Here is an 18,412-nt window from a genome sequence, read left to right on the forward strand (position 1 = left end):
TTACTGCTTTTTACATGAGAACAATGAAACATTTACAGAAATGGGTAAATCAATCTCCAGACACAACCTCTGCTTTTGCCAGACTCACACTGACATTTGATGACTGCGTGACATTTGCCCCTTAGGAATAGTTTGTTTAACTTGGCCTTCAATGTGATGCTATAGCTATAAACCACAACAAGTGCAGGTTTTCAGAGAATCGCAAATTCGAATGGAATGATATTCTAGATCACAGAGCTCTTCTATGTGTATGCGTACCTAGTACAATGCTGATTATGCATTGCATATAATTTCTTTGCACTGTATATAGGAAAAATTTCCAGTTTCAGGTGGAGATGATTGTAGTACCAACCAATGGTGAATACCAAGAATTATTATGAAATAGTTTTTAAGTATAATTCATGTAATAAGTAGATATTTCTACCTTTCTGTTAATGAATGCTGTTCAAAAATATATCAATGCCTGTTTGTATTGCATAAGAAAAAGTCACTACAGTTTTTCCAGTCACAGAAAATGAATGAAGTTTGAGGTATAATTGTTCATCTTTAAACACTGAATTCATCATTCTTTGTGTTTGTGTCTGAAAACTTGAACTGAGGTTGGGGTTTGCTTCTTCAGAAGACAAACATATATACGTGTATGTGTGAATCATAGTGGAGAATGCAAAACAGTCTTCCATTGATATTAAAATGGGGTGAAAACGAGCCAAAATAGTTTGCCAATTATGTTTCTTAAATGCTTAATGATCATCTTTTCTAACTGTAAGTCATGTTATTGAAGATGAGGTATGGCAGCTGTGCCTTGGACAAGTGTTGTCAAAAGCTGTGTAGATTCATGTGGTTGGCACCTGTTGATGCTTAGATGTACAGTAGATTCTCCAGATGTACAGGCTTTAATGCAGATATATGTCTTTATTTCTCTAGGAATAATATTTAAACATGCGACTGCTGAGTCATATGGTAAATTGTGTGTTTACTTTCGAAGTGCTGGACTGAATTCCAGAATGGCAATACCATTTCATAGTCCCATGTGCAATGCCTGAGAAGTCCTGATTCTCACATCAGGTAACAGATAATGAACATACTATCTAAAATTTTCCAGAATGTGAAAACATGGAAATCTTTTATTCTGTGAGATTAGCACTGAAAACCAGCTGTGTGCTGTTAAGCTGATTCAGTGACACTTAACGGGGTGGGGGGAAGGCCCTGATTTGTAGCAACTGCCCACTTGCAGGCACATATTCCCACTATGACTGATTTCAAACTCCATTTTGCTAAAAACCAAATAAGGAAGAAATATACACAAGTAATTCCTACAGGCTGGCATAAGTGCTACGCATTCACACTCTCTGCATGCATAACCATGCCTCATTCACACACATACTCACACACAGATGCACACAGACATAGCTCACACATACACATACATGCACACACACATTAGATGTATATTCATTGTGATTATACATGGAGAGTGAAATAAAATGGTCATGTGAATGTAATAACATGGCATCATAATCACATAGAGAAACAAATATAAAATAAAAACTTAATTTTGAAAGTAAAAAGTACACACTATTGTAAAAATATAGAGGTAGCATAAAAGCGATTGAAAACATGATGTTAATGGTGTTTATTTCTGGGTAGTTAAATAATGCAAGAGTTTAGTTTTCCTGATTGTGCTTTTTATAACATTTCAAATTCTCATCAATGATATGTTTTCTTTTAACCAAAAAGAAATACTATACATTTTTACATTTTAAAGTTTAAAATCTGAGTGGACAAATTTATTAAAGAAGATGAAGCGAAGTAAAGTGTGTATAAGTGACAACAGTGTCTAATAAAATACAGATGCAGTTCAGAAGTACAGCTTACTCTAGAATAAGATCTTCAGTAGTCAATCAGAGATCTTCCCAGAGGAGAACAAAGCTGAGCATGGCGTTCTTGCTCACCTGTCTATGTCACAGAAGGAGAGGGAAGTCTTTGGGTGCTGCTTGTTGAGAAAGGAAAAGAATGTTTTAGGATCCTGGGTTTGAATATTCTCTCCTACTTTTTGCGGAAAGTCGCTCTCTCAGAATCTCCATTTCTTCTTTAGCATCAGGTTAACATGCCTGAATCACTAAAAAGTTAAACAAAACAACTTTTTCCCAAAGAAGTAAATTTTACCAGGAAGATTTCTCCCTCCTCTGCTCTCTTTTCTTCAAAATGTATTAGGTCAACATTGGTGCATTAGCTTTTGTAAGGTAAGGATATTAACAAATTATTAGAACAGGAAATATTTCACTTTAATGAGCTTGGTAAAAATTTTTAAAAACATTAATTTTACATTATGGAGGGAGAGAGTATGTAATGTCAAAAAGGTATGCATTACATTTTAAAAATCATTTACAGACGGTAAACCTTTTCCTTTTATGTGATCTTTTCATTGTCTATTTATTCAAGAGTTACTTATAAAATACTACTCCTGTTGAAACAGCACTAATTTCGCAGAAAATTACTAGAAAATACAACTAATAATCAATTATTATTAATATACTGTGTTAAAACTATGCACAACTGGAAATAAATATTTATTTATTCATTCAACAAGTTATTAAGTGACTCCTGGGGACAAGAAGTTTTGAATAATATCAGTTGATGGCATATTTCAGCACAGCTCCCAAAACACAGACTGACTGCTGTTTATGTAGCTAAGACTTTTGTGATAGTGTCTACTTCTAGGCCCATGCTGACTAATATCTGGGACAGGACAAAATTTTTATTCATATGAAGAGTACAGTGAAATCCAAATTTACAACAGTCTTCTAGTATTGCTCACTCTTTGAATTATTAAAACATGATACAAGGAAAACTAAAACTTCAGCACAGTAATAACAAAGCATGTTTTCTTGCTTGACCTCTTTTCCTTTTGTACTACTGTTTCATAGCTAACCTTGGCCTTCGTATTAGCCTGGTCAGGCAGCTATAACACAATGTCATACAGAGAACCATTTAAAGAGCAATTTGTTTTTCCCAGTTTTAGAGGCTTAAGGAGTCCAAAATGAAGGAAACTACCATTTCTGTTTCTGGTGAAGTTCTGTTCTCTGGCTTGTCTATCTTCCGACTGTGTTTTTACATGGCAGAGAGAGAATTCTCCTCTTTCCCTTTCCCCTTTTTCTTTATCTTTCATTCTGCTCTTTCCTCCTACTTCTTTTCCCCCTCTTTTTTACAGATCTCAATATGAAGGTACCATCTCCATGACCTCATCTAATTTAATTATTCCTGAAAGGCTTCATATCCAAATACTACCATACTGAACACGTGGGCAAACATTTTTCCAGGCTGCAAACTTAGAAGAGGAGTGCTGAGTTGTAGGGTCTAAGAATATTATCAGTACATTGTTCTATAAGTATTATACCAGTTTCCACTCCAACTAGCAGAAGTTCAGAATACTCATTTACCTCTATCCTGCCTGCACTTAAGATTGTTAGACTAAACATTGGTCCATTTGAGGTGAGATGCTGTATCTTACTTTTCTAATTTGCATTTTCCAGACTATTAGTGAAGCTAAGCATCTTCTCACTTAATTAATGATCATTCATAACTCTTTTCAAAATTTACAGTCCATATATTTTTTCCAAGCATCTTTCTCATACATATACAATTTAATATTGTAAATATATGTTCTAGATGCTATTTTTGTCCATTCTTCAGGTTTCAAGTATTTATACAGACTCAAGATAACTATTCTGACTCCATTTGGAAGAATTTTAATATTATATAATTGAGTTGGGTAAGCTTTTATTCTTAAAATCTTTGCTGTTGTTAGTAAAATATTTTAATTTTCAATAAAATTCATGGAAATAGTTTGTACTATTATTTCAAGGACAAAACTAGCTCAGCAATAAAAATAGAATGAACATTTTCCAAGCAAAGCACAGTTCATCATGTATGAAATATGTTACTGATTACAAAACACTGCCAAGCAGGCAGGTTACTAAGTGCTGAAGAGTAAGGATCTCCTATTCAGTTTTCCTGTGCATGTTTTATGTATAGGATAAGCTTGATTGATGACCATTAATGTTGTTACAGGAAGTGTTTGGAACAGATACGGACAACAAAATCAATAGTAGCTCGGAGGACTGGGTTCACGTGAGCAAATTTATTATCCTGACCTTTTACTCCAAGTGCTCTGATTTTACTGTAACAAAAGTTAAATGTACTACCTTAAAAAACAACAGGGACTAGAGAACTCTGCTGTGACAATATTAACTGTGAAAACCTCAAAGTCTGGATATGACTTATGAGCCCAGAACTCCATGATCTTTTCTCTGATGAAGACCACTGCCTTGTCTTTCCCAGCCTTCTGTCTTGTGGATTCAGTATAATCAATTCCTGTGTATATTTTTCTCAATCAGCTAAATTATTTCTAGTCTCAAATAAATTAAAAATCATATTAAATTAAATACTGATATGTTAGAATTAATTGAGCTTTCTGGGTACTAAGTATAGAGAGATTTATTAAAAAGCAGACTCAATATTATAAAATTCTAGCTTTTTTCCAAAAAAATAAAAATACTGCTCTGATTTCTTAACTACACCTAGAGTTTGGTGATGTTATTGGATGTGAGAATTTACAGTAAAGATCTGAGGTTCAGAACAGTAAGGTGGTCAGGGATATAACAAAAGTCACCTTAAATATTTGAAGGAGTTGTTATATTTTATTAAGTTAGATGCCATTTCTACAACTATAGAACTCAGTGTAAAAAACATAGAGTGATATTAAGGGAACATATTGTGGATCAAGTTGAGGAAAATATTATTCAGAGTAAGAATATCTCATTAAAAGGGAGGATTATTCCATTTTCAGTACAGGGCAAATAATAAAATAATTTTTAAAGCTTAAAATAACTTGTCTCTGTTCTCAGGGATATGATAAATTGGACCTTATACATATTTAATTTGCAATGTAAGAAATTGAGAATTAAGCTGTAGTATCTTAAGAATCTGCACTGAGACTAAAACACCCACATGAACAGAAAAGAGAGACACCATAGTGTTGTGTGTGTAGCAGATGGCCATTAAATCTAGGTGGAATTAATAGATTAAAATTGTGGTATTTCACAACACTCAAAAAATCATGGAGAGATCATTTGTTCTGTCATCTGTGAGGGATTTAGTTGTTCAAACTTACATAACCCTTTATTTTAGATTATAAATTCTGCCCATATGCTCTAAGAGTTAAATTATTTAATTTTTTTGCAATATTCTTTGTTGCAAACAATAACTTTATAAGTCCCAAAGTGCTAAGCTTGTATTCACCATGTAGTTTTATGTTTTATCAAATAGACATTTGTACTCTTAAACACTACATTAGATTGCTATTATCTTTATACTCAGGAAAATATGCCAAGCTATTCACTATTTTTAACGTATTTTTTTGAGGAAAGGAATTTACTATAACAGCTGGTGAAATCCAATGAGCTAGATACAGTAAAGATTTTCATACATTCCTTGGAAATGTGTGTAGCATAAATAAAGAATTTACTTTTGCACATTTCTTTATATAAAGAATTTGGAACTCTTGGAACAATAAAAAATTCAGTTTTTATTTTCTAAACACATTTTAGCAAATGGGTTGAAAAAAATCCCTTTATGTGTTGGATATGTAGCTCAGTGGTAGAGCATTTGCCAAGAATGTGTGAGGCCCTGATTTCAATCTAGCACCACACACACACATTACAAATCCCTTATGACTAGATATTTGTTTATATTAAGGCTTTATCAAGAAAATTGCTGATATTAATTATTTATTAAGAAATCAAACTTGGTCTTTTATAGTATGACTTGTAAGTACACTGAGTGTTTAGAATATAAAATTTGTTGGAACAATTTGTTCAAGAATGTTTGATGCTTTCACAACCCTGAGTAATATAATGACAGATATTATCTCTGATCAATTCATTTTACTGAAATTACTGCTGATGAGTTTCCCTGAGTGTTCTCCAAGGAGAAAAATGATCAGCTGTCTTTTAACTTGGGGTGGAAGGACTTCAGATACCTGCCTTTAATTGATTTGATCTTTTTTTCTTCCATCCTCAACTTTACCGTCCACTTCCCATAGCTTTCCTTTCCACAAACTTCAAAATACGAAGATACTGAATAGTATTTTAATTAGAATGAGGTTATTTCAGCCTTCATTCGGAAATCTTACAGTTGTGAACATTATGATATCTTTTTTTTTATTTTAGAAATAAAAGGAGGAAAATACTAACAGACCGACAACATTTTACAAAATAGCATAGGATCAGTACAGACATTACAGAGTTACAAACAGAGTGGTAGGGAATTAACAATGCTTATTGTATTGAAGTATTGTCAAATGGGGCTGATAATCAGCAGCGACCTTGTTAGTTAGTGATTTTGTGGAAGGCCTCATTGATACTCTCACATTCAACCACCGTTTGCAGATTTTTACAGTTCAACTCACCCTGTTCTTTGGAGAAAGCTGTTACTGAGTTGCTCCCCAGAGAACAGGTGATCAAGAGTATTTAAAAGTTCACTGGACAATAGAAGATGGTAAAGGACAATCTTAACTTTTAGACTTGATAATCTTAAACTCTAAAGAACACACCAAAGAACCACACTGTTTTAGAGCTAGGTCATCTCCCTTGCAATTTTATTGATCAAGAAATGAAAGATAGTCCTAAACCATTCTAGTTATCATCAATCTTTTCAGAGAAGCATTTCAGCCAGTAACTGAGTTCCAATAATTAAAAAATATCATCCTGCTACCTTTTCTTTGCTGTTATGTATTGTCTTTCTCAGGAAATAGAAAAAAATTGAAAAATTGGTGGAGCGGAACAGATACACAGTAATGTCATGTCAGCATTCATTTAGTTGACACGGACCAAAAAAAAAAATCCTGGAGGATTTTAAAAATAATACTTTCAAAGGATTCCATAGTGAGTTGGTACATCTTCCTTGTCAAACTGGAAATGGAGACAGTACAATCTATATCTGTGATTCTTTGCTTCAGTACACTGTCCACTTTTCCAGAGTGTACATTAATCATTTTATTTCCACTTGCCATCTGTGACACTCTAACTTGAGGATAGAAGGTGCTCTGCTTTTATTTATTTATTTATTTATTGTATTTTATGATTTTATAAACTTTATTAGTTCTGATGGATACTATTTGCTTTAAATAAATTAAGCGCTGCTTTATGACTGGGGTGTGTTATAAACTGTATGTGGAATTGTTCATTGATCGGACTTTGGATTGGATTTGCCTATAAGTGCACTGCTGTAAATGCATTTTAAATGGTATGGATAATAGTAAATTTCATCTCCTTCATGATGCACCCGGACTGTAATTCTAGAGGCAATATTTCTTTGTGTTAATCATAATTTGTAATTTTACTCCCAAAAGTATAAGACTTTCCAAATAATTTGTCCAGTTACTCTTTTATTACTTCATTCATATTAAAAATATTGAGCATTATATAAACCAGGTACTAGGCTTTAATAATTTTGAAAACATTATTTCTGTTCCTCAAAAACATAGTTTAATGAGAAAATACAAGGCATGAACAACACAGGGTTACAACTGTTTATCTCACTTCTATTCACCACGTGTCAAGCATTGGTCAAGGGCAAAGCACTATGGGAAGACATCAGCAGATGCAGCTGTTACCCTGATTCACTAGAGGAATAATGTTGACTAAAGAGATAAAAGTTAGTAAGTGCACACCACAGAGAGGAGTACAAGAGACACCTAAGATTTTGGGTTGGTTAACTGTTAGATACAATTGGGGAGAGTTTATAGTTCAGCTCCATTTTCAGAGAAACAATCCTTTTATGAGTAAGTAATGGCATTCAAGACAACTGTTTTCCTGATTGGGAGAGTCATTTAAAGTGAATTTTTTCTCAATGTGATCGAGTTTTTGTTTTAAAGATTTACTAACTCCTTGATTACCAGTTCAATTAGTTTATGTAGGAAGTATTAAATGAGGATGAGATTTATTGCTGTTGGAACTTTAGTGTTATCAGGTTGCGATCACTGCACTGGTTTTAATGTATGATCTTTTCTCTAACAAAAGACAAACCAAAAATTTCTCAAACTCTTCATCTGCTCAAGATATTTAACATTATTCACTGTCATGAACTGCCTGAACAGTGAGGTGCCTTAGCTAAGCCAATAAAGCAAGAGGCAGATTTTGTACCCCCGGAACACCAAGAATATCAATAATGTATAATGAAAACCTAATATTTAAGACAGATTTCACTGTCTTGTGTTTCTATGTATTTTTTCCTTCTTATAATTTATTGTGAATTGAGAATTTTAACATGACATTTCATACTAAATCATAACAATTTATTTGGTTAATAAGTTTTTAAAAAATGATTCACAACTCTCTTTGTGTGCAAATTTGCATTTACCTTTTTAGAGTTTTGGTAGAATAGAGCATCCTGAGAAATAAACATCTGTTCGTTTTATTATTCCCATATTTATATAAGTTGAACACCAGTAATCCTTTATTTGCATGTAATATTGGTCACATGCTTTTCGGTGGGTATTACCTAGTATTATTTCTTATAAATCTGACTTTTAGTACAAATTCTGTAGCTTTAGCTTGTTTAGTAATAAATGCTATTTCACCTTCAATTTTATTCTTTTGGCAATACATTCCTATTTTTAGCTTTCAGAGTCTAAATAACATTCAGTCCCTTGCAGATCTGACATATGACTTGCTCAGACATAAAATTCTTTCACTTCCTGGTACATCTCATCTACCCAGCTGTCACTCTAATCCTTGTAGCTTTTTGGAATATATTTCTTTTGCTCATTTTCACATTTTTCTTTGGTTAAGCATTTTGTCAGTCGGGACATGACTCACCAAATTTGTTTCTCCAATGTGGTGTAATTCAACACAGAATTGTATGTTTGTCTCATCCTCTTACTAATGTTGTTCCCTGGTTACCCCATTTATCATTCATGTTTATTTGACAGTTTTCAAAAAGAAACCTGTTTTCTGCATTTATTATCACTTTTTTAAAAGTGATAATAAATATTATTTGTTAATAATAATAAAAATCTAATGAATTGATTTTCCTAAATTCTTCTTAGGAAAAGAATACTAGTTTAAAAGAAATAAGTGCTCACTTGTTCATTGTCTTTCTAAGACAGACTTCAACTTGAAGGATGAAACTTCTCACTCAGAGGCCGCTCTAAGCACTTTCTCTCAATAAAAATGGCAGCAAAAACAACAAGTGCACATTTTTAGCTGCTTTAGATTACTGAATTTAGGAGGAGAATGATTTAAGCCTGGTAAAAAATTTATAACAGTTGGGAAATGAGCCACAAGTGCTCATAGAAGCCTTTTTCCTCATCTCAGAGCTGCTTACTGCCCACATTTAAATAAACAAGTCTATCTATTTTGATCTTGTATAATGCAGAAAAAAGTCAAGTTTAATCAAGGAATTAATTTATGTAAAGGTTTGTGAGTCCATGTTTATCATATTCCAAATCACAGGTAGTACCTTACTGTTTCTAATGATGACCTGAGCTCTTTATAGTGATTTAGAGAACACAATTTCCACTACGTAAAAGCAACACAAGGTCAATTTAATACTAAGGGTTACTTTATCTTTAGGAAAGAAAGATTGCTATAAAATACCTACTAGCATGAACCTTGTTTATCTAGCTACTTTGTAACTAATATGGTCACAGAATTGTCTGACATCCTCTATATACAGTACTTAGAAACTGTTTGCTCTAATTTATGCAGCATTCATATTTTCCTGCTTTAACATACGTAGTTGCCATTCTAACCACCCATTCAATACCCACCATAGAGACTAAATACAGACTGAACAAAGTAGCCAACTTTGGGAATCACTCGTAGGGAGGAGTATTCCTTACCAATGCCTCGAATGTCTGTGGTGGGTTAAAATCACTTGTAGTTGGTGACAGTGGTCTGTCATTGCAACTTACCACGTGATGTTGACCAGATGAGATTTCCATCAGGTGAGCTGATAAGAAGCTCTCAACAGAGGTCTCTTTTTAATACTTCCCTTCGCTTCCATATCCTTGTGTTTTCCTACTTTCCATCTCTAGTGTTGTTTTTGAAGCACGCTGTCATATCTACAAGTATGGAACAATTTACACGGAACAGTTCATGCAGAGCTGAAAAGGAGCAGTTCTATAAACTGTTTACCAACTGCTTTAGCAGAAATACTAATCAATGAAATGGGACACTGGCAAGTTCATTAACATATAAGTAATACAGCTGAATGGCAGCAATGCTTACCAGCATCTCTATAGAGAGTTTTCACAGTAGAAGCTGTAAGAGCTATAAATAAGTATTTAAACAGCTGCAGCATTCACTTATTCATTATAATTATAAATCACTTCCAAAGTGTTATTGACCTTTCCTCAAATGATGTAAAGAGAAATTCTCAGAAATATATGTATTAGTTCATCACATTTTCAAACATGATCTTATGATATATAAAACAAATAAAATTACAGCCACTCTACTTAAAGCTGAGGTAGGGTTCTGTGGTATCATCTTTACTATGATGAAGACCTGAGAGCCTTCTAAGGATGCCTAGACTGTATGCCATTTAGAAAGTTCCTGCTCTAGACCTGCTCTTTGGGAAAAAAATAATTAAAAATCTAAATCTGTGTTAGTTTCTTTCTGTTGGAAAAATCAGCAGCAACATTTTGAAACTTTTTTTGATACTTTGTGTCCAAGTTTTAGTACATAAACTATGTTGATTGAAATGGCCTTTTAAGAGAAGTTCTATAAAGTCATAAAATTTTAATATGCTGCAATTTGCTGAATATATAATGGACACTGACCTAAATCATGAACTTTGAATCTCCAGATTATACAAACTTAAGGAAACATATGCCTTGAACTCAAGGAACTTTATTATTCTGGTAGATCAATGAACCAGTAATCAAGGGATAATATCTCTCTTGATAATTTAATTACAATTTCTCATTCATTGTTACCTCTGTCACTATTAACATATCTTTTGTTTTCCCTTAAGATAGCTATTTTATGGAAGATACTTCAAAAGTGTCCCTGAGTAGGAGGATGCCCCCATCTTCTTGAAAGTATTCTTGAAGGAGTCTCCCTAAGTATTGGTACCACTAGAGCTAGTACCCTACTCTATAAAGTATCTGCAGGGCTGAGAATGTGGCTCAGTGGTAGAACTCTTGCCTTCCATGTGCAAGGGCCTAGGTTTGATCCTCAGCTCCCTGCAAATACAAAAGAAAATAGTATTGAGATAAAGTGGAAGTTTGCTTAAATGCATATGAGAACAAAAAATAAGCAATCTTGTCACATAACCCAACAATGATAGTTCCTGAGAGATTTCCTCAATGATTTTATGGCTTATGTTAAATTTATGCTTGTCCTAAAAACTAAATTTCTTTAAGTTTTTATTGGCAAATAGAGTAGTGGTGAAAAAAATACCACTTTATGACTTTTGGTTAAGTTTCAGGTTACAGATGCTTGCCTAGCAAAATAAGTACCTGAAATTTCTTTTTTCTTTCTTTTTGTCTCATTATGCATTGATCTAGTTATGGCACACAGGCATTGTTCAACTGATCTCATTTTCCAGACAATTTAACCTAAGAGTTTTATTACCTATTTCCTTAGAATTTTAATCCAGGTTTGCTGCCAGATTATTAAAGAAAGAGAATTTTTTGTATATGTCCATATATAATGGAGTGAAGTGGACCTAGGCTAGGCAAACCCTGAGGTAGGATAGGGTGCAAGTATCTCTGTGTCTAGCTTATGTAGCAAGAAGTTACAGTGTAGTCTGCTCTCTATTTTCTCTATTTGATGGACATTTTGCATGGGCTAAATGGTCCTAATCATCTTTGATAATTATGGTATTACCACACAGAAGAAATTATTGGAATGATGAACATATGAAAAAATTAATGTTTTCTTGATAAGTTACACCCAAATAATTAAGAATGGAGAGATGTGAATTGTATGTGATAGGTTGAATTTATCCCATTTTTAGTCTGGTTTGTACGTTTAAACTCTTCAGTGTCTGTTTTTTTTTCATCATACATATCCATACTGCATACAAGTATGAAGTAAATTGGATGAGTGTCCTAATATACAGTGGATTTTAGGGATTCTAGGAAAACAACAATGATGAACTATTATTTAAAGGAGTAGAATAACCTCGCTTAGACATAAAAAGAGTTATAAAATATTTTAAAAATCAGAATATATTCTTAGCCTATTAAAATTATCACAGATTTTGAAAAGGCAACTTCATACATTATAAATGAAAAATGATTGATAATACATCAATGTAAATAATGAAGCAAGTAAATCATATCCTAACTCATAGGATGAGTGCATAAGAAATCATTTTTTAAAAAACAGACACCATGAAGTTGTCTACAAGTCGTCTTTTTTTCGGTACTGGGAATTGAACTCAGGACCTTGAGCTTGCCAGTCAGGTGCTTATGCCACTGAGCTATATCCCCAGCCCTACAAGTCATCTGATGCCAGTGAAGTAGACAGTGGGCATTGACTGTAGACACTGGCTGATGAATGTAACATGGTTTCTAGGTCCCCATATCAGAACTCTAACTCACAGCACTATATGGAGATAGGAAAACAATTAACTCTGAGCATACTTTGCAAGATTTTTGAGGTAGGTTTTGAATGATTCCTGCTGCATGAAGAGTGAATGTTTCTATTTTTTGTTGTTTAGTATTGTCAGTAAGCATACTATAGTCAATTTGTGTGTGTGTGTGTGTTTGTGTGTGTAAATGTGTGTATGTGTACACATATGCATACCTCCAGTGGTTCCTGATATCACTGGAGGATTTGTTACAAAACCTCTGTGGATACCAAAATCTCTGGGTGCTCAAGTCTCTTATATAAAATAGGATATGATTTGTGTATAACCTGTGCACATATTCTGTTATAATTTAAATCACCCTAAAATACTTGTAATATCTAATACAATGTGAAAACCATGTAAAAGTTGTTATGCCTAATTTTAGGAAATGATTACAAGAAAAAGTCTGTACATATTCATTCTAGATGTAATTTTTAAAAAATATTTTAGATTTGTATTTAACTGAACTTATGTGGAACCCATGGATAAAGAGGGCTGTATATATTATTACTATATTAATAATATAATGCTATATATAAATGTGTATATGTTGATTTGTACCTGATATAATTACCCAAATAAATTAGTATATCATAAAATATATTATAGATGCAAGTACTGTTTAATGGTTTACTAATGCCACTTCAATGGCTATGAGGTAAGCTAAAGCTCTTTAAAACTAATTTATCATAGCACACAAAATTCATTTCAAAGATTCACAGCTTAGTTTTTCTGAAAGTTTTCTTGAATAATTCAACTTCTCTTTCAATACAAAGGAGAGTGTACTCGTGCTGAGGCTATCATTTACTGTGCAGAGAACATTCTAGATATACAATATGATGGCACAGTACCTGTATGAAGAGCACAGAGAACAAGGCTTTATAAATGTTGTCCCTATGCTCTTCATAGCTAACAGCCTGGTAGTAATATAAAAGAAGATGTTAAAATGATTATACGTTTTTAAAGGTAGAGACTTGGCTTAGTTTTGTTAGCTTTGATTTTTTACATAAAAAGCATGTGAAAATCAAAATTTAGTCATGCCTTTTCCTTCTTTGACTATAGGAAATATAAGAAATATGCCTAGGATAGCTTCCTCACTGTTTAATTATGAAATCCTCCTTGGAAGACTGTCATGTAACAGGAAACCAATAAGTACATTTTACTTCTAAAATCACTGACTGACTAGATTAACTCCTTCCCAGTAATATACCACACTAGGCTAAAGTACTGTGTTTAAGCCCAAAATATTGTGTGTAAGCTTTAGTGGAAGCTGACTAAATCTTTAAAACCATTAATAGCTAATGTGATCTTTGGAAGATGACATTAGATCAAATATTACAGTAAACAAAATCAAAATCTAGTGTCATGAAACAACAGAGATTTGCTTTTTGTTTATCAAATACTCTCATGCAGGTGTTGACAACAGCCTTTTTAAAATTCCATTTCAAGGACTTGGGCTCCTTCCCTTTTGTTGCCCTCTTTATAGCCCTGAGATCCTTTGCTTAAAGGCTAGGTTTACTAGGCTGCCAGGAGAGAGGAACTGGGCAGGTGGATTTTATGGACTGGAGTACTTCTTTTAATACTGAGTTGGCTGAACTGGCTTGTGGCACCACCTAGTTATAAACTCTTCCAAATACAGTTTTTTGGTATATTTGGTGTCTTATTTAATTTTCTTTCATTGCTGCAACAAAATATCCAACACCAAACTTAAAGGAAGAGAGGTTTATTTAACTCGCAATTTGTGGAGGCTTCAGTCCATAATCAGTTGATTCCAGGGCAAGGTGGCATGGCAGAGAGGCAAAAGTTCATGGCTATGGAAGACAGCAAAAGCAACAAAAGCAAAAGGGTAGAGCAAGCTTTCTTTCTGTCCTTTATATGCAAGCTATCTACCTTAGGGCAGATGTAGCACTCACACACCCAATCCCAGCACTAGACAATGAACCAATCACAAACTCTAGAGTCAGCCACCTCCAAAAAGCCCACCCCCATGACTGCACAGGCTTTGGGGGAACATCCAGACACAAACCACAGTATTCCACCCATGGCCCCAAAGACTCATACATATCCCTTTATGCAAAAGGCATTTCGTCCATCTCTAAGGTTGCTAAAATCCTAATCGTTTCAGCACTGCTGAAAAGTCCAAATCCCAAGTCTCCTCTGAGATGTAAGGCAAACATTTAGCTGTGAGCCCCTGTAGACATGCAAAGAAAGTTAAACATTTTTAACATTCAGTGGCACAAGATAAACATTCCCATTCCATTCCAAAGGGCACATAGAGGTACACAACGGAATAGGACCAAAGTAAGTCCAAAATCCAGCAGGGCAAACATTAAGTCTTGTGACTCCATGTGGAGCATCCAAGGCAATATGTGGCAAGTTGTGAGCACCAAGGGGCTTGGGTGGCTCTGCCCCTATGGGACATCAGACAGTTACAGCTCCCACTGCTTCTCTTCTTTTTTTTCTTGCTGAGATAGAATTACCTGACACCCAAGATTAAAGGAGGACAGGTTTATTTAGCTCACAGCTCATAGAGGTTTCAGTTCATAATCAGCTGGCTCCAAGACAATGTGGTGTAGCTGAGGGGCAACTGTTCATGGTGGCAGAAGACAGCAAAAGCAACAGAAGTGCAAGATCAAGAGGGGAAACAAGCCTCTTTCTGCCCCTTTTTTCTTATCCAGACTGCTGGTATTAGGGGGGTGCCAATCCAATCAGTGGACTGATCCAGCGATCACCCTTCCTCACTTACAGCGCCCTTAATCCCAGGACTGCACCACAAATCAGTCACAAACTCTAGATTCAGCCACCTCCCAAAAGCCTGCCCATGACTGCATGAAGCTTTAGGGGAACATCCAGACATGAACCATAACAGTTGGGAAAAGTAGGAAGCAGAATTCAGTGATGCATACCTGTGCCTGTCACACAAAATGATCATCCAGGAGATCATCCTGGTTGTTAGTAGCTCTAGGAGTCAAGGAGGCAGCAAAATATTACCTTTCAAACATCACAGGTAAAACACTGAGATTTCAAGTTCAAGAGGACCTGACAGTGGAGGCGGTCAACGATTCTTGCTATAAGTTGCAAGAAGAGTAAAACATGCTTTTTGTGATGAATATTCTGAGAGAGAAAAGGCCACAGTACATTTCATCAACACCTAGTATGAGGCAAATAACAAGAAATCAGTCACTGTGCATTCCCATTGATTTTGCCCTGGCTGAAAGGGGAATGAGGTCCTCGTTGTCCTTGTGTGTATAAGGACATTCCGTTCTGATTACTAGCACACGGAAGTTCCTGCCTCCAACAGAATCTATCTATAGAATAAAGACCTACAGTCCCCCAAGCATTACCTCATTTATTGTATTAATACTTTGTAAAAGTCTTTGTTCAGTTAATTTTCCTTCAAAAAGAATTGTAGAATTCTGTCTTTGTATTGTTGTTACCTTTATCAATTGACTCAAGTTTACATTTTCAGAACTTTTTGCTATTTTACATAATTCTCCCTTAGACCCACATTTCATAGAAAAAAGAGAGTTCAATAGAAGCAAATTATTTGGTTTATTTTCCTTAAGATATCTTTACTTGTATTGTATTATTTGACAATTTCCTGAAAGTGATATAAGGTATTTGTTATTTTCTTATTTTTAAAATAATAAAATTGAATTTAAAGGATTAAATGGAGTTATTTTAAACACAGATGTTAGAATCAGAACATACTTTTTCTTTTCTTTTTCCTTTCTTTGTTTTTTTTTTTTTTTTTTTTTTTTGCGATTGGTTTTGTTTATGTAGTTCAGGTTGGCCTTGAGCTCACTTTGTAGCCCAGGCTGGTCTCAAACTTGCAATGATCTTCATTCCTCAGCCTCCTGAGTGCTGGGATTACAGGTGTGCACCACCACGCCAGGCTCAAACAGACATTTTCATTGACCTTTCTGACTCTAAGTGTAATATCATACTAAAGTGATTTTCAGGTGTGGCTAAATCAATACAAAATGTACTAACAATGTAGAAAGACTTGTGTGACTTTGCAAACAAAACAGGTATCAGTGTCTCTGTTTAGATGGCATAGAAGAGATACTCTCTTCTGCTCTCTAGTAAAGAAATGTAAAAGCCAAAATACTTAATTCTGAAAGCATAAATGTAATAAGACCTGCTGAAAACCACAAATGAAGGATGGTGTGAAAGTGATGGCTAAGTATGAATTCTTCCATGTATACAATGATTTTTCTTGTATATAAAAAAACTTTTTGAAACACTATATATGTAGTAATCAGTCTGTTTTACAGAATTGTAATCATTGTAAATAACTAAGGAAGAAAATAACATCTGTCATTAATTAAGTATTATATATATACCAAATATTCAAGATCTATGTTGTCTTTCATTTATAGCCTCCATTTTTTATCAAGTATACTACAAAAAATTGTCTCCCCCTTTTATACACACTGTACTTGATAAAACCTCTTTAGGCAGTAAGATAAAGATATGCTGTAACTCTTGGAAGATAAATAACCATCACAAAACACTCAAAGATGTTTATTTATAGTATAGTAGAATCAGTAAATTCATCTTTACCTCTGTATCTTACAGGCAATAGGAAAATTTTTTGAATTTACAGATGCATAACTTGTCTGTCAATGTAGATGCATATGATTTATTTTCCAGGGAAACCTCAGGGGATTATGAATATGAATCACTTTTGACAAGAGTGCTGACCCCGTTTGGAACCTCAAAAGGCCAGCAGGGCTCCTGAACTGATTTCAGGGCTGTAGGTATGGGTTGAAGGCTTTTGAGAGATGCTGCAAGAACCCTTTCCTCCTGGTGGGGCAGGGGTTGTGAACACATGAATGAGAACTCTGGAGCTTCTAGTCCGCTATGACAGTCAAGAAGCTATCCAAAAGGCTGGGAGCACGGGGACTCAAGGTATGATCAAAACGACTTTGTCTGAGAACATAATCTCAAGAAGCCATAATTCAGCAGGTGGTAATTCAGTGCTTCCTACTTGCCTTTATATTCCCAGTATTTAGATGTTTTTTCTATCCTGATGTAGCCTGATTCAACGAAAATGCTCTGGATGGGCAAGCAAAGTGCTGAACACATGGAAGAAATCCAGAATGTTAAATTTGATTTCAGACAGACTCATATTTATGTATCTCACTTATAATTTAGAGCTATACATATATGCAGCTCCAAGATGTGAGTGAAGTGAAGAAACAGAAAGGTCATGCTTGAGGATCTAGGACTGAATACAGGTGTAGAACAACCCAAAGAAACAACTCAGCAGAATATTTCTACTTAACTGAGCATTGGTAGGGACAGGTTTGCTCTTGTCATAGAATGTTCATTCTTAAAGTTTTCTTGATTAGGCATTCTTGCATGTTGGGGACCACAGGTTATAAATTGAGTACAGAGTGCAGAGTCCGCGATGGTCCCCCATGTCATGGAACTCAGGGCAGGACAAAGTCTGCTGAGGACAATACAGGGAGGACTGGTCTTAAATTCTCTTTTGCTGCTGAAAAGGGTGAAAAGGGTCTTAAATTCTCTTTTGTGATGTGAAAGTTGCCCATTCCACTACTCTTTTACACTGTTCCAGGAAAAGTAGCTTTCTCCTTCCCCTGCACTTCTCACTGGAAAAAATAAAAAACATGCCAAAGTGGTCTTTGTCTTTGCCCCCTTTTATGAATTACTAAATTTATTTCTGTTTTTTTCTTCATCCTTCACCGTTCCCCTCCTACAGGCAGTCTGGGATCTTGGCCAGGTCCTTAGCAATTGCACC

The sequence above is a fragment of the Chinchilla lanigera genome, unplaced genomic scaffold, assembly GCF_000276665.1.
Source record: "Chinchilla lanigera isolate Chin_1 unplaced genomic scaffold, ChiLan1.0 scaffold00078, whole genome shotgun sequence".
In the NCBI taxonomy this organism is placed as follows: domain Eukaryota; kingdom Metazoa; phylum Chordata; class Mammalia; order Rodentia; family Chinchillidae; genus Chinchilla; species Chinchilla lanigera.